General features: G+C 40.8%; 1 protein-coding gene and 1 non-coding gene across 2 annotated transcripts in view; one reads left to right on the plus strand and one right to left on the minus strand.

Annotated features, from left to right (window-relative positions):
* The window catches only part of LOC132383740 (uncharacterized), a 362655-nt gene that overhangs the window by 97990 nt on the left and 243388 nt on the right, over positions 1-21277 (plus strand). The gene's annotated exons all lie outside the window — the stretch shown is intronic.
* trnad-guc (transfer RNA aspartic acid (anticodon GUC)) lies at positions 420-491 on the minus strand. Its single transcript has one exon. It is a non-coding gene; the product is annotated as a tRNA-Asp (tRNA).

Raw genomic sequence — 21277 nt, forward strand, 5'->3', positions numbered from 1 at the left:
AAATGCTAAAGGAACTTAGCAGACCAGGAAATATCGATGGAAAAGAGTAAACAGTCGACGTTTCGGACCGGCACCCTTGAGCAGGACTGATATTGGTCAGTTAACTTACTCCTTGGTGGATCTTTGCGGGAGTTAATAGCTGACAACAAAGCCCCGGTTTAATGTGCTCGGAGTGACGGAAGCTATCACTGAGTTTAAGAAAGAACGGTGATGAGATATTCATTCTCAGGGGACATATGAGGAAAGAGAGTGAACGCCCCTTTCTTCTCGGAAGACTCTACCGTCCCGGGCTCACAGCAGCCCGAGTTATTCCACCTTCCCAATGCCCAATGAATTGATCGCGTAAACACAAGTTCTTCGTCCGCTTTTGTCTTCTTAAGACAATATTCAAGCAGAAGAATGCCTCAAAAGTTTTGCATCTCCCCGTCGGGGAATTGAACCCCGGTCTCCCGCGTGACAGGCGGGGATACTAACCACTATACTAACGAGGAATTGGTAGCAATACTACCATGTCATGCATATATAAAAGTACAAGAGGGCTAATAGATGTGTCTTGATGCTTGTTTGCTGCAATACTGGAGCCTTTCACTCGTGTCCTTCCCATCGCACTGTCTCAGTTTTTTCGCTATTACCACTATTTCTCCAGCGATATAGTCACTTTTTTTGTGTTCAAGCATTAGTGAAAGGAAGTGTTCGCATTCAAGCACAACGTGTTTTTGGAAAGATCATTTTTAATCACAGTGTGTATATCACAGTATATATGTCAGATTTTGTTATGGTTCAGGAGGGAAACGATTTGTAGCTCATCGAATCCACTTCAACCAAACACTTCACTGAAAACTGGCGGTTTTGTATCTCCGGGCGGACGGAGAACGGCGACCTCAGCTGGACATAACAGGAACTGCAGCAGAGTGAGGCATCAGAGTCACCAGAGTTTGAAACCAGTCCCAGCCACGGTCATACACCACTGGAGACGGTTCAGGACCCGAGTCCCCCGCAGAATAATAGAACGATGGTGATATAATGCTGAACATAGCTGTCTTCCAGGTAACTGACGCAGCTTCGATTTCCGACGATCGTAGTAGACTTTTGATCTTCTTACATCGAAACGATCAGATGAAAACCGCTCACAGAATCCGATCCGTGCAGACTTCCAGCGTCCGGGTGCTCTAACCCTGCCAACTGGCGTACGAACTCCCGAAATTATTTAAATAGATGAGTGAGTGTAAAATTACTATTCACCCTAGGCTGGCCGGTGGATCACGGATGGATTTGCTGTCCCTCACATTTTCCCCGGTGAACCGATCATTCCAGCTCCCTGTTCTCTCTCTAATCCAGGTTCCCACAACAAACCAGGACACATCAAAACGTGTCGGATGATGTGTTCACACTGAGTGTGTCAGTCTACTCACCACCCACTCTGTGTAATTATACCCTGTGGGATCTCTCTCCTCATTCCCCGGCCCCATCATTACGATAATAAATTTAACATTTTATTGTGATTAACAAGTATAATATAGAATCAGAGTATCATGCAACCCTGACACAGGCCTTTCGGCCCACAGTGTCCGTGTTGACAATCAACTACCGATCACACCAGAAAAGAGCTCGCTTACCAGCTATTGCCTCCAGTATCTTGAGGATTCCAGTGCTCGTCCGGACAATTCTCTAATATTGTGAGTGTACCTGCCTCCACCAGTCACTCAGCATAGGTTCCAGTTTCCAAACACCATCGGCATGAATTTCTTCATCCGATGCTCCCTAAGTTTACACACGTCAGGACAGCTTTCTACTGTCCTGATAGGGTCCGTTAATTTAATTTGACCTCTGACTCCTCCAGAGCGCTCCTTGGGAACAATCGTCAATCCGGCGACCGAACGGGTGACCCTGGGCCCAGCCCGCTCCCGCTGCGCCACTCTGCTCGCGGCTGAACTTGGTGTTGCGCTGCTCCGCTGTGAACGTTGTCCATTCTTTCCTTTCATCTTTTTATCTGTCGATTCCTTGCTAACATCACATCGTTTTCCTTGTTACCGCTCTTTATTGATTTATTTCACACCTCCTCTGCCCGTGTCCCTCTGCTTTTCTTTCCGTATTGCCGTCTCCTGCCACATCTTGTTATTATTTCTGTGTTCCGACCCATTCGGAGGCCTCTATCGCGAAACGTCAGCAATGAATGTGTTTTACATTATTTGAATAACCCATTTTCAGAGACCCTGCTGTCACATATTGTTTATCTTCCACCGTCTCTCTTCCGCATTCTCTTTTACCACCGGGCTGTTCTTCCAGATAAACATTAACGAGTCTAACAAAGGACAGCGGCTGAGCTGCAGGCCAGATGACCCGAATGACACTAATTTCCTCTGATGGCGTATTTTGCACCTTACCATAACTTCACTCTCACCTAGTTGTGTGATGTACCATTAATAACTCTCGGGGACGTGAGGCGAGATATTGGCTTTAATTTTGCTGGAATAAAGAACAAGCAGCAATTGACCACCACACTATATCCTGGAGACTGAGACTGGGGCTGTGTCTCCAATTGCCTTTATACCGGGGTCCGTGGGAGGAGCCACAGCGGGGGAGTGGGGGGGGGCATGTCCAACGTCCAGACAGGTATATGTAGTTCACCACATTGTGATAATTTATTCAATCCCGATATCTCGTGATCTTCTCGGCCCCGTTAATGTAATTGAATAAATAACATAACGGCTGATGTGCTTTGCTGCTCTGCTAGTGTGAAAACTGTTGACCTAGGCTTTGGGCCTGCTCCGGGTGCTGCGGGAACGTATGTGTTACTCAGTCAGAAAAAGGATGCTTTTGGCTCGATTCTATTCTTTGCACAATGTGTTTTTCTTTCTCTCCCTTTCTCTGTGCAGTGGCTTTTTTTTAATGGGTTCTTGCAGTTTCTTGCTATTTGGCTGCCTATAAGCAGACAAATCTCAAGGTGAATAATTTATAAATTCTTTGATAAGAAATGCACTTTAAATCTTTGAAAACTCCCTCCTGAATAGATTTTGCCTCTATCACCACCTGAGAAAGGTAGATCCAAATAAGCCCACTTTCCTGCCGGTCTGAGAAAGGATATCCTTATCAATTGAGGGGATGTGGCAAAGCGCATAAGATGTGTCCAGTCAGGAGAGCTTAATCAGTGTCGGCTGATACTCTCTGATATAATCTCATTCCTTTACATACTCACTGAGCCACAAGGTCAGGAGTCGGAGCCAATTCTGAAGATATATGGCTCAATAGGAAAGCAAAATAAAGATGAATTATGAGAGGAAGTTGGTGACTAATATCAAAGAAGTCACTGAAAGCTTTTTTGTATATAAAAGGTAAAAGAGAGGTGAGGTTATATATAGGACCAATACAAAATGACGCTGGATATATATTAATGAGAGACTCAGAGATGGCAGAGGAACTGAATGAGTATTTTTCATCATTCTTAACAGTGGAAGTCAGCTGCAGTATACCGGCCATTCTAGAGTGTCAGGGAAGTGAAGTATGTGTAGTGGAAACTACGACCAAGAAGGTGATCAGTATGCTTAATGGTCTGATGGTGAATGAATCTCCTCAATCTGCTGGAATGCAACCTCGATTTCTGAAGGAAGTAGCTGGAGAGATTGTGGAGGTATTAACAATGATCTTTCAAGAATCAAAAAATTCTGGCATTGTACCAAATGAGTGGAAAATCGCAAATGTTACTCTGCTATTTAAGAAGGGTGTGAGGCAGCAGGAGGGAAACTAGAGACTGATTTGCCTGACATTAGTGGTTGAAAAGTTGTTGGAAAAGATAGTTGAGGATGCTATTATGGAGTAGCTGGACAAACATGACAAGATAGGCCAAAATCAGCATGGTATCATGAAAAGAAAATACTGCCTGGCTAACTTACTGCAATTCTTTGAGGAAATTACAAGCAGGGTAACAAAGGGGATGCAGTGGATGTGGTGCCCTTGGATTTTCAGAAGGCATTTGACCAGGTGCTGCACAGGAGACTGCTTAGAGAGATAAGAGCCCTGAAATAACAGGCAAGTTACTAGCATGGATGGAGCATTGTTTGATCCGCAGAAAGCAGAGAGTGGAATAAATGCATAATATTCTGGCTGGCTGCCCGTTACTGTTGGCGTTCTACAGGGGTTGGTGTTGGAACAGTTGCTTCTTACGATGTATGTCAATGATATGGACTATGGGATTAATCAATTAATGGCTAAATCTGCCGATAATACAATGATAGGTGAAGGAGTCGGTGGTGTTGAGGAAACAGAGACCCTGCAGAGAGACTTAAATAGTTTAAAGGAATGGGCAAAGAAGTGGCAAATGAAACACCATGTTGGAAAGTGTATGTGTTGCATTTTGGTGGAAGAAATAAATGGACTGAATATTATTTAGCTGGTGAGAGAATTTAAAGATGCAGAGGTGCAAAGGGAATTGGGTGTCCTTCTGCAGGATACCCTAAAGGTTAACCTCCAGTTTGAAGAAGGCGAATGCAATGTTGGAAATCATTCGTAGAGGTATAGAATATAAGAGCAGGGATTGATGTTGAGTCTCTATAAGGTGCTCACGAGACCACGCAGAATATAGTATTTAGTTTAGGGCTCCTTATTTTAGAAAGGATATACTGACATTAGAGAGGGTTCAGAGAAGATTCAGGAGAATGATTCCAGGAATGCAAGGGTTAGCATCTGAGGAACGTCTGCAGCTCTTGGCTTGTATTCCCTGGTGTTCAGGAGAATGAGTGGCGGGGGTATCTCATAGAATAATTCTAAATAATAAAAGGCTTGAACAGATTAGATATTGTCAAGTTATTTCCCATGATAGTGGAGTCTCGGGCAAGAGGGCGTGACTTCAGGATTAAAAAAATATCCACTTAGAACAGTGATGGGGAGTAATTGCTTTAGTCAAGGGTGGTAAATCTGTGGAATTGGTTGCCTTGAATGGCTATTGAGGCAGTCATTGGGTGTATTTAAGGCAGAGACAGATAGGTTCTTGCTTAGCCAGGACATCAAAAGGTTTGGGGAGAAGGCAGGAGAGTTGGGATCACTGGAAGAATTGGATCCGCCAAGATGGAATGCCGGAGCAGACACGATGGGATGAGTGTTCCACTCCTGCTCTTATATCTTATGGTGTCATGGTTTCAAGTCAGCTATTAATTCTCTCCTGGCCCAGAATCTATTATCCAGCATGAAACCGCTTTCAATGACTCCAGAACAAAGCGTAAGCACAAAGTACACTGTAGACGCTGTGGTCAAATCAACACGTACAAACAAGCTGCATGAACTCAGCAGGTCGGGCAGCATCCATTGAAATGAGCAGTGAATGTTTCGGGCTGAGACCCCGTCAGGACTGAAGAAGGAGGGGGCAGGGGCCCTATAAAGAAGGTGGGGGGATGTGGGAAGGTGCCAGGTGTATAAACAATCAGAGGAAAGATCAGGGGGTTGGGGAGGGGAAGCAGGAAGGGGATAGGCAGGAGAGATGAAGAAAAAATGTAAGGGGAAAGCACTATGGGTAGTACAGGAAGACAGAATCATGCAAGAGGTGATAGGCAACTAGAAGAGGAGGCAGAGTGAAAGTGGGATGGTGGAACGGAGAGGGAGGGAAGCACCGGAAGTTGGAGAATTTGATGTTCATACCAAGGGGCTAGAGGCTACCCAGAAACAAAGCAAAACTACAGATGCTAGAATTCCAAGCAACACACACACCAATGTTTAATGAGTTCAGCAGGCCAGGCAGCATCTATGGAAAAAAAGTCAAAATTTCGGGCTGAGACCATTCAGCAAGTCAGGAGAAAAAAAAAGAGAGATATGGAGTAGATTTTAAAGGTGGAGAAGTGCAAAGAGTGAGATACGTGCTGGAGAAGGGGGAGTCTGATGGTAGGACTAGAAGATCATGGAAGAAAGAAAAGGGTGAGGTCATATTTTCTTGGATGAGGAGCCCAAGACTGTTTGTAATACTGAAGGTGAACCTCTCCAGCGCCTTAAAAAGCCTCAGCATCACATCGCTGCTCTTGAAATCAATGCTAACATAGCATTTGTCTTACACAGCACCAACTCTGCCAGCAAGTTAACTTCAGGGTGTTCTGTATAAGGGCTCCCTAATCTCTTTGTATGTCATCTTTTTTTTTAATTATCTCCGCATTTAGAAAATATTCCACTTTTATTTCTACTCTAATGTGTATTTCATTTACCACTCTCTTGCCCATAGGCCTCATCTGTCTAAGTCCTTTGGCAGCCTACCTATTGCATCAACGCTACCTGCCCCTTCATATCATTTGCAAACTTTGCAGCAAAGCCATCTATTTCATCATCTAAATCAAAGATATATACAGCATAAAATGAAGTGGTCCCTTGAAGTGGACACCTGTGGAACATCACTAGTCAGTGGCAACCAACCACGAAAGGATACTTTCATCCCTATTTGCTGGCTCCTACCAATCAGACAGTGCTCTAACTGTCCCAGTTGTTTACCATTAATACCATGGGCTCTTAACTTCGTAAGCAGCCTCATGTGTGGCACCTTCTCAAAGTCTTTCTGAAAGTACAAATATACAGCATCCACTAGATCCTCTTTACCTATCATAAGTGCAACCTCCTTAAAGAATTCCAGCAGGATCACAGGGCAAGATTTTGCATGCAGACTTTGTCCTATCTTACTTTGTGTTATTACATAACTTCATCCTTAGTAGCAAATCACAAAGGCTGGACGTTGAAACATAGGACACAAAAGTTGGAGTGGGTGATTCGGCCTTTCGAGGGCGCTCCACCTTGCATTGTAGTGGACAGGATTTTAACCTGCACGGAGACAACCCAATAGATTTCCAGTCAATCAACTTAACCAATCATAATTACTATGTTCTCTACATGTGACAGGGGCAGCAGACATCTGAACTCAAAGCAGAATCTAAATCAGAATCAGAATTTGTATCCACTTAGCAGATACAACAGCATCATTGAAGGGTAAACAGTGTTCATATTTTGCTCAGTGACTTTTCACCTTCGACTCCATGTGAGTAATTGAGCGGAGGGAAACTCAATTATCGGCACAGGATTCCTTCACATCGTCACTACAATTCTCAAAATCCCGTTGTGAGCCTCAGCATCAGGTGTTTTGTTGTTTCCCAGTTGTCCTGGACAAGGCGAAGCCGGACCTAATTCCTGAACCACTGCTCTACGTGTGCTGAGCGAGCTCCCACTGGACTCTCAGTGGCAGGTCTCCAGGACCCAAGCACTGATGGAGGTGTCAATATTAAACATTAACTGCACCAGCGCCTGGACTTGTTCCACTCTTCTCCTCCTTTCTGAGTCATCCAACAAGCTGACTGGGCCGCTTCATATGGCGGCCACCAGGTAACACCATTGGCATGGACTCGACTCACAGGCAGTGGAAATTGGTAAGGACAGTGGGTTGTGTGGTCCCAATGTCAATAATCTGAGAAACAGTCAGAGAGTAAACAATAAATAGTGAGGAATAGGAACACTGAGAGCACATTCAAAGTCCAACGTAATATCATTATCAAGGTAGGTATATATCACAATACTGCACTTTGGGGTTTATTTACTTGCTGGCCTACACAGTGGATCTGAGAAATACAACAACATCAATGAACGAAAAACTACACACAAGCAGAATGGCAAACAATGTGAAAATAAGTAAATTAATAATAAATAGATAGATAGGTAGCAGGAAAAAAAACAAAGAACACTTAGATATGTGCCTGCATGTTTGAGGACTGGGCCTGTAGGTCGCGGCATTGCCTGTGGGGGGGGGGGGGCATGCGCCGGGGTGGTTGTTGGGAGCCTGTTGAGAGATGAGCTCGGTGGGCTGGGATGTCTGGACTATAAACATACACATTCCGAGTCGTTGTATTTTACTGATATTCTGAATGTGCTTGTTGACTTGTATGTGCTGGGACTGGGCATCAAGCCTCGGTGTGGCGGGGGTGGGTGGGGGTGGCTGTGGTGGTTGTCGGGAATATTTTATTCCTTGAATCTGATTTTGGTCTGTTGATAATGTGTTTTAGCACCTGGATGCACTCGGATAGCACCGGCTCCTCATGGCCACACTATGGAGAGGACAGGATTATACCAGGATATGTGTGGAGAAGGTTTACCGGGATATGGCCTGGGCGCTCAGGATGAGGCTGTTCATTACAGATATCTCCTTCTCTCAGCTTCTGCGTCTCCGCTGCATCTGCTCTCAGAATCAGGTTTTCATTCTGGAACAAAGGAGATGCCTTCAAAGGGGCGTCTCTCCCTGCACCATCAACTCAACTCTCAACTGCATCTCTTCCGTTTCACTCACTTCTGCTTGTACACCATCCTCCTGTCACTTTACCAGGGATAGGGATCCTCTTCCCCACACCTACCACCACACCAGGCTCCGTGGCCGGCACATAATTTCCCGTAACTTCCGCCATCCCCAACCGAATCCCACCGCCAAGCACATCTTTCCCTCCCTTGCAATGTTCCAACCCATCCACTTTCTGATTCCACAGGGACCGCTCTCTACGCGACTCCCTTGTCCATTCACCCGACCCCACAGATCTCTGTCCTGGTACTTAACCCTACAAGCGGAGCAAGGGCAAAACCTGCCCTTGCACCTCCTCCCTCACTGGTTTTCAATGTCCAGGTGAGGCAACATGGGGTCATATCCTGTGTCTGGTGCTCCCGGTGTGACCTCCTGAATATTGGTGAGATACAATGGAGATTGGAAGCCCATTTCACCAAGCACCCACTCTCCCTCTGCCAGAAGAAGCGGGATCTCCCAGTGGCCACTCATTTTAGTTCCACTTCCCATTCCAATATGTCAATCCATGGCCTCCTCTACTGTTACGATGACGCCACACTCAGGATGGAAGAACAACTCTTTACATTACGTCTTGGCAGCCTCCAAACTGATAGCATGCACATTGATTGCTCGAACGTTTGTTAATGCCCCCCACACCACTTGTGCTCTCCTTCACCAGAACCCTTCCCCTTTTCCATCATTCACCTTATCTCTTTGTCTGTCCATCATCTCCCTCTTGTGCTCCTCATCTTTTTCTTTCATCCAAGGCCTCTATTCCTACGGTTGCACGTGTTATGGTCAAAGTCGGTGACTACAACAGGATTTCGAAAGATAACGGGAAGATCGACGGCATCAGCTCACTTCTCATCTCTGTCTCTCTCCAACGTTACTCAACTAACTACCTGGAACGGAACTGAACTCTCTCCATCATATCATAAGACTGTATCCATTCACCCCTAGGTTTGAAAGAGCCTAGTTTTGTTCCTATTTCCACACTTAAGTGTATGTGGATATATATATATATATATATATATATATATATATATATATATATATAATTTCTAACCTGTTTCAGATATCTACATTTATAATGCAATATTGTGTAGTTACTGATAAATACTATTAGTTAATAACAATACCAGACTCCAATGTATTTTCCATTTTTGTCACGGGGTACGTGACACCGGTCTCTCCTTGTAACTCAGTCCCAGTCGCTCCTTCTGAATCTTTCCTGCACCCTCTCCAGCTGAATCACATATTTTCTGTTGCTGCGAAGCAATCCAACTGCAGTCTCATCAACATATTGTACAGTTGCAACAATACATCCTAACTCTTGTACGCAGTGTCCTGACTGATGAGGGATTCATCCAGAGGATTTCTTCACCACCCTGTTTACGCTGTCACTACTTACAATGAATCACAAACTCGAGGATCATTTATCTCAATAAGTAAATGAACAAGTATGATGTTTCAGTGTTATTTATTTAATTGGCTGCTCTTTATCTCGTTTTAGGACACACCTGAAGATCTCATCTCATTAGTTCATGTTTATGCAGAAATAGAGATAATTCTACAGGGTTTATAAACTTCTTTCACATCTGTATCTGTGCTGTGAGCAATTTGTCAATCTGTGATCCTGTTCCACAACTTATCAGTGTCTCCCTGTAATGAATGAGAACATTCTTCACTGTCAGCAACATGTACGAACTTACTGATGATATCTTGTGCATTTGTATGCGAATACATTAGGAAAATATTGAGCAACAAGAATCATAGCTCAGCCCGCTGGAGCACATCACTAATCACCAGCCTGTATTCTGAGAAACAGTTTTAATTACCTCTTTTAATTACCTCTTCAAAAAACTCTAAGTATTTATCAACCACAACTTCCAGCAAACAAAACAATACTGACTGCTGCTAATCAGACACTGGCTATCCAAATACATGTGATTCCTGTCCCTCAGAATCCCCTCCAGTAACTTTCGAATACTGACGTCAAGCTTGTTCCCAAAAATGTCCTTGACAGCTCTTTTAAACGATGGAACAACATTAACCACTTCAGTCATTGTGTCATCCCTCAGTGGACCTCTACAGCTTTCTCTCTCCTTCCGCAAAGCAGTTAGTCAGGCCCTGAGGTTTCATCCACCTTAAGGCACTGTAGGCTGCTAATAACTCGTGGCAGGATACTTGGTAGTGTGGAAGAGCAGAGGGATCTGGGGGTACATGTCCACAGATCCTTGAAAGTTGCCTCACAGGTAGATAAGGCAGTTAAGAAAGCTTATGGGATGTTAGCTTTCATATGTCGAGGGATAGAGTTTAAGAAACGCGATGTAATGGTGCAGCTCTATAAAACTCTAGTTAAGCCACACTTGGAGTACTGTGTCCAGTTCTGATCGCCACAATATAGGAAGGATCTGGAATCATTGGAAAGGGTACAAAGGAGATTTACCAGGATGCTGCCTGGTTTAGAGAGTATGGATTATGATCAGAGATTAAGGGAGCTAGGGCTTTACACTTTGAAGAGAAGGAGGATGAGAGGAGACATGATAGAGGTGTACAATATATTAAGATGAATAGACAGAGTGGATAGCCAGCGCCTCTTCCCCAGGGCATCACTGCTCAGTATAAGAGGACATGGATTTAAGGTAAGGGGAGGAAAGTTCAAGGGGGATATTAGAGGAAGGTTTTTCACTCAGAGAGTGGTTGGTGCGTGGAATGCACTACCTGAATTAATGGTGGAGGCAGATACACTAGTGAAGAGACTACTAGACAGGTATATGGAGGAATTTAAGGTGGGGGGGGTTATATGGGAGGCAGGGTTTGAGGGTCAGCACAGCATTGTGGGCTGAAGGGCCTGTAATGTGCTGTACTATTCTATGTTCTATTTAACTGCTCGCTAGTAATATGGATGCATTTCAAAGCAACTCCACTAGTTTCCATTATTCATTGAGCAACCATAATATTGTACTCAGTAAACACAACGTAGAAACTATCATTGAATGATTCATGATCCCACCAATTCCCTGAGGCTCAAGGCATGGAGACCCTGCAGTTTCCTATGGGGCCTCTCTCGTCCTAGCCCCACTGTTTCTCCTAACATGGTTATAGAACCTCCTGTTATATTCCTGACCTGCCCGATCAATCACATACGTTAGTCTGTCCTCGTGGTATCCCTCATGAGTATTCTTAACAATTTTTATTCTTATTAAGTGATTTGCCCGATTTTGACCTCCTACACCCAGTGTATGTTTCCTTTATTTCTTGACTGGAGCCTTTTTATCTCTCACTGGCCAAGGCTTCCTAAACTTGCCAGGTTATCCTTCACCTTAAAAGGAAAATGCTTCTTCTGACCAGTTGCAATCACACTTATATATAAAAAACTCCTATTTGCCATTTCTTCATGTCCTGTCATACTGTTTCTCTCACTCCGCCTCTGCTAGATCCAGTCAAATCCATTAAAATTCACCTTTTCTGCAGAAAAGATCACTAAACTGTGAACTTCACCATATATTCCCATCACCAAACTAATGAAAATATTGAATAAGTTATGAACATTTACAAGGGTAAGACGTGGGAACATGAAACAATTCTCATAGAGGAATCAAAATAGGAGACGGTATGTAATTTCAAGTTGCTGGGAATCAAGATCTATCCTTGTCCCAGAATAACAATGCAGCTATGAAGAAGACAAGACAGCAGCTATATTGCTTTAGAGTTTGAAGAGATGTGGTTTCTCAACTAAAACACTCAAAAACCTCTCTCAATGTACAGTGAAGAGTATTCTGAGAGGCTGCATCCCTCTTTGGTGGGGATGGGGGTAGTTACTGCATAGGATCAAAAGAAGCTTCCAGAAGTTGTAAAATTGGTCAGCTCCATTTGGGGTACTAGCCACCGTAGTATCTAAGACATCGTCAAGTAGCGGTGCATCAGAAAGCCAATGTCAATAATGAAGGTTTTCCTTCACTTGGGACAAGCCCTCTTCTCATTGTTAGGGTCAGGAAGGAAGTACAGATGCCTGAGGGCGCATACTCAGTGATTCTTGAACAGATTCTTGCCCTCTGACATATGATTCCTAAATGGACATTGAATCCATGAACTGTATTTCACTTTTATAATGTGTATTATATTTGTATTTGCACGATATTTCATCATTTACGTATGCATACATAGTTACTGTCATTGTTTTGCTTTTGTTTTTTTTTTCCTTTCTATGCTATCATTTATTGGAATGAACTGATGCTGGTAAGTTATCAAATCAGAATCAGAGTCAGGTTTATTATCGTTGGTATCTGTCTTGGAACTTATTAACTTAGCAGCAGCAGTCCAATGCAATACATAAATAGAAGAACAAAATAAAATAATAATAACTAAGTAAATCAGTTACAGTATACGTATATTGTATGGATAAAATCGCGCAAAATCAGAAAGAATATATACTTAAAGAGTAAAGTAGTGTCGAAGGTTCCAATGCCCATTTAGGAATCAGATGGCGGAGGGTAAGAAGTTGTTCGTGAATCGCTGAGTGTTAGCCTTCAGGCTTCTGTACCTTCGAACTGATGGTAACAGTTTTCAAATTTCACAACACATGCCGGTGATAATAAACCTGATTCTAATTCTGATACAAGGGATTCTTGATCAGCCTGGCGAGTAAGCTGAGGAATGGCAAATGGTGTTCAGTTCAGGTGAGTGAGTTGTGGCAATTTGTGAAGTCATGTCAGAGAAGGACTTTGTGATTACAGCCCAGTATGTCACAGAAATGTTCCTCCCCTCCATTGACTCCAGCTGCATTTCGTGCTGCCCCAGGAAAGAAGTTAAAATAATAATCAAAGACCCTTCCCACCCCGTCATATAACCATAACCATATAACAATTACAGCACAGAATCAGGCCATCTCGGCCCTTCAAGTCCGTGCGGCACGCTTTACTCTAACATAGTCCCACTGACCCGCACTCAGTCCATAACCCTCCATTCCTTTCCTGTCCATATACCTATCCAATTTTACTTTAAATGACAATACCGAACCTGCCTCTACCACTTCTACTGGAAGCTCGTTCCACACAGCTACCACTCTCTGATTAAAAAGGTTACCCCTCGTGCTACCCCTAAAATTTTGCCCCCTAACTCTCAACTCTGGTCCTCTTGTTTGAATCTCCCTTACTCTCAATGAACAAAAGCCTATCCACATCAACTCTATCTGTCCCCCTCATAATTTTAATTACCTCTATAAAGTCCCCCCTCAAGCTTCTACGCTCCAAAGAATAAAGTCCTAACTTGTTCCACCTTTCTCTGTAACTTAGGTGCTGAAGCCCAGGTAACATTCTAGTAAATCTTCTCTGTATTCTCTCTATTTTGTAGACAGCTTTCCAACAATTCGGTGACCAGAACTGTACACAATACTGCAATTTGTAATTTTGGCTTCTTACACCTTCCATTGGGCAGCAGACAGAAAGGAATGAGAATAGACATTCAGCAGGATGAAGGACAACATCGGTCCCCCTGTTATGCACCTTGAATATTTTGTGTCAGAGAGAAAATGATGTCTACAAAATAATAGAACGAAAATAATCCATTGTATGAGTATTGACCCCCTTTAATATGACACATCAAATCATCTCTGTTGCAGCCAATTGGTTTTAGAATTTATATGATTATTTAAATGGAGATCACCGTGTGCAGTCAGTATGTTTCAATTGACTGGCATAAAATACACCAAGACCATTTGTTGCTGCATCAGTGTCCTGGCAAAAAATACACAATGAAGACAAAAGAACACTCCAAGCTGGGTAAAAAGGTCACTGAAAAGCAAAAAAAAAAAAAAGATGAAACACCCAGGCAACAGTTGTTGTATGTGCAGTCTCTCCCATCTCGGCACTGAAGCTTGTAATTCCTTCCAGGTTATCGTAGTCATCTTGGTGGCCTCCATCACTCTCCCTTTCTTGCACAGTCTGTCCGTTTTTGAGGACAGCCTGCACTTGGCAGTTTTACACTGTGCCTTATTCTTTCCATTTTTTGATGATTGATTTAACTATACTTCAAAGGATATTCAGTGACGTGGAACTACTCTTGCATCCCTCCTGTGACTTACTCTTTACAATAGCATTTACACGGAATCGACAGTTCTAGTACTTTACTGTCCAGTGATCAAGGCAAATAAACGTGATTAAAATAAAAATAGAATATATGCCTTTCACCCCGTTTCAATGTAAATGTGACAAATTACCTTAGCGTTTACACGAGCAAGGAAGTGTTGAAGGCAACGGACAGGAGCTCAACGTACAGACCCCTGAAATTAATTTTCTTCTTGTTACGTATTCAGGCAACAATAAATATATGAGTTCGGCAAGGGTTTCTTATAACAAACAACACTTTTATTAAACACAGAAAACAAACTCCCCAAAAGTAAACAAACACTACTGTAACCGGAAACAGCTGCTGAGCGGCTGTTCAAACAGTTCGTAAAGTGATATTCCAAAACAGTTCTTTAAAGTGGTATTGCCAAAAGTTCGATATGCTCACAGTCCATTTAAAAGGAGAGACTTTACAGGACGATTTAAATTCTCTTTCACGTCGCTTGCTTCGATCCCCGACATCGAACTTCCCACGAAGAATTCACGAAACAGAACGGCTTAAAGGCACTGACCTTTCCTTCTCCACTACCTTCAATCCTTTCTAGTTAAACCTAGGGATTAACACGAAGATAGTCAACGAAATCCTTCCAAATAAGGATCAAACAAAGGTCGCCCCCGTTTCACCGTAGAAAGCGATTCTCCTCGATCTTTAACTTCCAACTTTGAATCTTCACTCTCCTCTAATTGCGAAATAACAGAATCATAAAGAACCTGCTGGCAATGACCTTTTAAACTTTAGACATTAAATAAAAACTTCATCCTTCAACTAAACTGCGTCATCACTTCAAACACGCAGTGGCATGAAGTCAACTTGGCAAATCCAGCCACGAACTGCCCCTCCTCACAGGGTGGGGTCTACCTTTTATAACCTGTAAAAAAAACCCGTCCCATGATCTCTACTGGCGGGAAAATGACATCATTCACAAGACCATCACCTCAAGTCCAGTCCAGCTTCAACCCCAGTCACATGACAAGTGCTCCACTGTCATGTGTCACGAGTACGTAACACCTCCCTCCAAAAAAAAAACATTTTTGGTCTGACAAGAACAAAAATTTTTAACAATTGCTTACAAGAAAAACAAAGGTATAAATTTTATAACATACACAATACACAACACCATCATATAACAGCTTATAAGTCACAATACAGTAGGAGTGTTACAATTGAAAAAAAACACTCCATAAAAAAAATAAATTACAGTGTACATTCAACATCGAGATAGACAATCAGCAACCACATTATCTTTACCTTTAATATGAGTCATCACAATATTGTACTCTTGTAACATCAAACTCCAATTTAATAACCTTCTGTTTTTGTTTTTCATCTTACTCAGAAAAACTAACGGATTATGATCAGTGTAAACAATAAGTGGTTTCTGAGTTGTACTAACATATACCTCAAAATATTCCAAAGTTAAAACAAGAGATAACAATTCTTTCTCTATTGTCGAATAATTTATTTGATGCTTATTAAATTTCTTAGAAAAGTAAGCTACTGGATGATCAACCTCATCACCCTCATTCCTTTGCATTAATACTGCTCCTGCAGCCTCATCACTAGCATCCACAGCCAATGAAAAAGGTTTTCCAAAGTCAGGTGCCTTAAGCACAGGTTGTTGACATATCATTGTTTTCAATTTTCCAAATGCTTCTTGACAAGGCACCGTCCATACAAACTTCTCATTCTTCCGCAGAAGGTTAGTTAATGGAAGGGCAACATTAGCAAAATTCTTACAAAATTTCCGATAATATCCTACCATTCCCAAAAACCTTCTGAGAGTTTTTTCCCCCGTTGGAGTGGGAATCTCTAAAATTGCCTGAACTTTTGCCTGAAAAGGAGCTACCTTACCTTGACCCACAACATAACCAAGGTAAGTCACAGTGGCATGTCCAAATTCACTCGTAGCTAAATTAATAGTTAAGTTAGTTTTTGAAAGCCTTTCAAACAATTTCTCCATCGCAATAATGTGTGCTTCCCAAGTATCATTTCCTGTCACTAAATCATCAATATAAGCATCAGTATCTTTCAATCCCTGAATCACAAAGTTAATCATCCTCTGGAAAGTACCTGGGGCATTCTTCATCCCAAATGGAAGAACATTATACTCATATAATCCAGATGGAGTTACAAATGCAGAAATCTCTCTACCTCTGTCCGTTAATGGAACACACCAATACCCTTTCAATAAATCAATCTTTGTTTCTTCAATTTTAATATTCAAATCACTTTCCCATTTTTGTCTTGACTTATGGACTCCTTGCTTAATTACCTGTCTTTGAATCAAATTATACATGCAAGATATAAATTTTTTGATATTTCCTTTTTGAATTAAAATTTCTATTTCATTAGATTTCGGCAATAACATTGTTTGACCTAATTTTTCTCTTAAATAAGCCCTTAATTGAAAGTAACAAAATAAAGTGTTGTTTGATATTTTATATTTATTCTTTAATTGTTCAAATGACATTAATATACCTCCTTCAAAACAATTCCCTATATATCTAATCCCATTTTGAATCCAATTATATAAAAGTTGGTTGTCCATTGTGAAAGGAATAAGTCTATTTTGAAGAAACAAATTGGTCAAGACTATGTCTTGACAGTATGACAAATACAATAAATGTTCGGTTAAGATTAGTGCAGTATAATTTTTTACATCAATTATATATTACACCACAAAAAATAAAAAAAATTAATCCAAATTTATCGGATCAGTGTTTCCGATGTAACCAGGAAACTGGTACTTTTTTACATTCGACATGGTCTTGCTCTAAAATTCAACCATTTTGGACAAATTTAAGACTTTTACTGGAACAAATTACAGGAACACAATTTCCTCATAATCCAATATTATTTTTACTAGGTGATATTGAAGGGATAAAACCGAAACTCAAACTAAATAAGTATCAGAAAGAATTCATAAAAATTGCACTGGCAGTAGCCAAAAAAGCTATTGCAGTTACTTGGAAATCGGATACACATTTAAGTATAGATTCTTGGAAGAAAGAAATCTATGGTTGTATTCCATTAGAAAAAATTACTTATAATTTAAGAGATAAATATGAAACATTTTTGAAAATTTGGAGCCCTTATTTACAAAAGACAGGATTAAATATATAGATGCTTTGAAGATGAAACAATTGGTTATTAGGGGAAAGAAATAAATATACATATTAAAATTATTATGAATTCCATGGAGCATGTGGAGATCTTCCAACCACCAGGCATTCTTTCTTTCTTTCTTTCTTTCTTTCTTTCTTTTTTTTTCTATGGGGCAGTTAGGGGGGAGGGGTTAAGGGGAGGGGGTATGGGTTATATACATTGTTTTTTCATACTTTGTAATCATTTAAAAATGCAATAAAAAATTATTAAAAAAAAAATCAATCTTTGTAAGGAACTTTGCCTTTCCAACTTTATCTACACAATCATCTACTCTAGGAATTTGATATGCATCTGTTTTCGTTACAGCATTCACCTTCCTATAATCCGTACAAAACCTAATACTACCATCTGACTTTGGCACCATAACACATGGCGAACTCCAATTCGAGTTAGAATGTCTAATGATATTATTCTCTAACATATATTCAATTTCTTTCTCAGCAAGTTCACATTTTTCCATGTTCATCCTATATGGATGTTGTTTAATAGGTTTGGCATCCCCAACATCTACATCATGTGAAGCTATAGTAGTCCTTCTCGGAACATCTGGAAACAACTCCCTATATTTAAAAATCAACTCCTTCATCTCTGATCTAACTGTAAATGTGCTAATTTTTCATCAATATTTTCCAGAATGATTGAATTTGGTAACCTAACAGAAACAATGTTGGATTTAGAATGAAAGTCAGATGAATCATCTATCATGTTCCTAGTTAAATCAAACTCATTCTCACTAACCACAACAGTCACAGTATCAGATTGTTTCTCAAAATATGGTTTCAACATATTTATATGGCAAAGTTGTGTTGACCTTCTACGATCTGGAGTTTTTACCACGTAATCCACATCATTCATTTTAGACACAATTTCATAAGGACCATGAAATCTAGCTTGTAAAGGATTTGTCTGCACTGCACCTTATCTCCAGGCTTAAACGTTCTCATCCTAGCGTCTTTATCATACCAAGTCTTCATTTTCTCCTGAGCCAACTTTAAATTTTCCTTAGCTAAGCTACAAGCTTTATGTAACCTGTCCTTAAATTTCAACACATAGTCCAACAAATTAGTGTGTACTTCCTTATTAATCCACTGTTCTTTCAACAAATCTAAAGGTCCTCTAACTCTCTGCCCAAACACAAGTTCAAATGGACTAAAACCTAAAGATTCCTGTACCGATTCCCTTACTGCAAATAAAAGTAAGTTTATACCTTCATTCCAGTCACTTTCATTTTCCACACAAAATGTCCTAATCATATTCTTGAGGGTAGAATGAAACCTCTCCAAGGCACCCTGCGATTCTGGATGGTATGCAGACGAAGTGATTTGCTTAGGTCCCAATTTATAAACTATCTGTTGAAACAATCCAGACATAAAATTACTGCCTTGATCAGTTTGTATCTCCTTAGGTAATCCAAAATAAGTAAAAAAAAAATTATAAGGGCCTTTGTCACAGTCTTAGCTTTTATATTCCTAAGTGGTACTGCCTCTGGAAACGTAGAAGAAGTACACATGATAGTCAACAAATACTGATAACCAGTTTTTGTCTTTGGTAAAAGACCAACACAATCTACAATAACTTTATAAAATGGTTCACCAAATGCTGGGATAGGTTGTAATGGAGATACTGGTGTAACCTGCTTTGGTTTACCCACAATTTGACAGGTATGGCACGTTTTACAAAACATCGCCACATCTTTTCTTAGACCAGGCCAGTAAAAATGTTTTAAAATCTTGTCCACAGTTTTCTTTACCCCTTGATGTCCACCTAAAGGCACACTATGAGCTAAAGTCAAAATCTCATTTCGATAAGCTTTTGGAACAATTACCTGGTAAACAACATTCCAATCCTCACTGGCAGGAATTGTAGGCGATCTCCACTTCCTCATCAACACTGCTTTTTCCAAGTAATATCCTACCGGCACCTTATCAATTTCACTATCTAGTAAAACCTGCTCTTTTAATTTTATAATCTCAGAGTCTCTATTCTGCTCTGCTATCATCTCCTTCCGAGACAAAGATAAATCTTTATAGTCAGACTTACTCCCAGAATCTTGTTCAAACAACGAAGATAAGAAAGTCTCTGACACATCCTCAAAACTCGAATCCTGAGTTGAACAGTCCTGAATAACAACCTCATTCTGCGCATCAAACTTTTTAGCCAGAGCTCTAGTCACAACACAGGAAGAATCTGTGTTAGAATTCAACTCTGGTTCCTCTGACTCCATTGTCAAATGCACTTCAGGAAAAACTTGTCCACCTGCCAAGTCATTACCTAACAATAAAGAAATACCCTTCACAGGTAAGCTATGCTGTAATCCTACTTTAACAAATCCAGTAACTAACCCCGACTTTAAATTTACTTTATGTAAATGTACAGGCATAAAATCACTTCCAACCCCTCTTATGTAATTCACCTCACCAGTATCAGACTCTTCATTAAACTTCAACACACTGTCTAACATCAATGACTGAGAAGCACCAGTATCCCTAAGGATTTTTATTGGCAACAGAGTAGATCCTTCCTTCAAGGATACAAACCCTTCAGTTATAAAATGATCATATCCCTTTCTAACTTGGTCAGACTAAGAAAGCCTCATTTGTTTTTATCAAACCCTGTAACTTTACAGGTGCTTCAGTATGTTGCACACAAGCATCTGGAACTGCTTCCTTCTCTTTCTTTTTCAATTTGTAACAGTTAGCTATTACATGGCCAGGCTTCTTACAATAGTTACAAGTAAGACCAAACTGTCTTTCCTTCACAGGCTTTCCTTTCTCATCAGCTTTCTCATTAACCTCCGATTTAATATCAAATTTACCTGGAGTCTCCATGTTATTTTTCCTCTTAAAAATTCTGCCCTGAGGAAATTTGTTCTTATGGATCAAAACATACTCATCAGCTAATCTAGCACAGTCCTGCAATTTATCAGCATCCTTCTCATTTAAGTAGGTCCTTACTTCAACGGGAATGCTCCTTTTAAATTCCTCCATTAAAATCAGCTCTCTCAATGTATCATAGTCCCCATTTACATATTTAGAAGAAACCCATCTCTCAAAACACATAGCTTTATCATAGGCAAATTCCACATAAGTTTTTCCACAGACTTTTTCAAACTTCTGAATCTTTCCCTATATGCTTCTGGGACTAACTCATATGCGTTTAAAATATGCCTCTTTACAACATCATAATCAAGAGCTTGTGCAGCTGTTAAAGCTGTGTAAACTTGTTGTGCTTTGCCTTTAATTACACTCTGTAACAACACTGACCATTTATCTTTCGGCCACTCTGACATCCGAGCAATAGTTTCTAAATGTTTCCACTTCTGTTTCACTAAATGGAGGGACCAATTTAATTTCTTGACTATCAACAAACATTTTTTTAGAACCAGAAGACTGATTTCCAGACTTTAATTCCTCCATTGCATATGCAAATTCTCTCTGCTTTTGTTCCATCTCCAATTTACACCTCTCCAAATCAGCTTTACTTTGTTCCAATTTCATTTGTTCGATTTGCAACTGCATCTCCAGATTACTTATTTGAAACGACTCTAAAATCGATTCATCAAAAACACCCGAATCCACATAGTGTGACGCGATTTTTCTCTGTATCACAGCCTTAGAAGTAGTCTGCAAAATACCTTTAAGTCGCAATCTACTAGCTATCTCAAACACCTCAGTTTTTTTCGCCTTCGCCAACACCTCCGCA

Source organism: Hypanus sabinus, chromosome 31 (assembly GCF_030144855.1).
Source record: "Hypanus sabinus isolate sHypSab1 chromosome 31, sHypSab1.hap1, whole genome shotgun sequence".
Taxonomy (NCBI): Eukaryota; Metazoa; Chordata; class Chondrichthyes; order Myliobatiformes; family Dasyatidae; genus Hypanus; species Hypanus sabinus.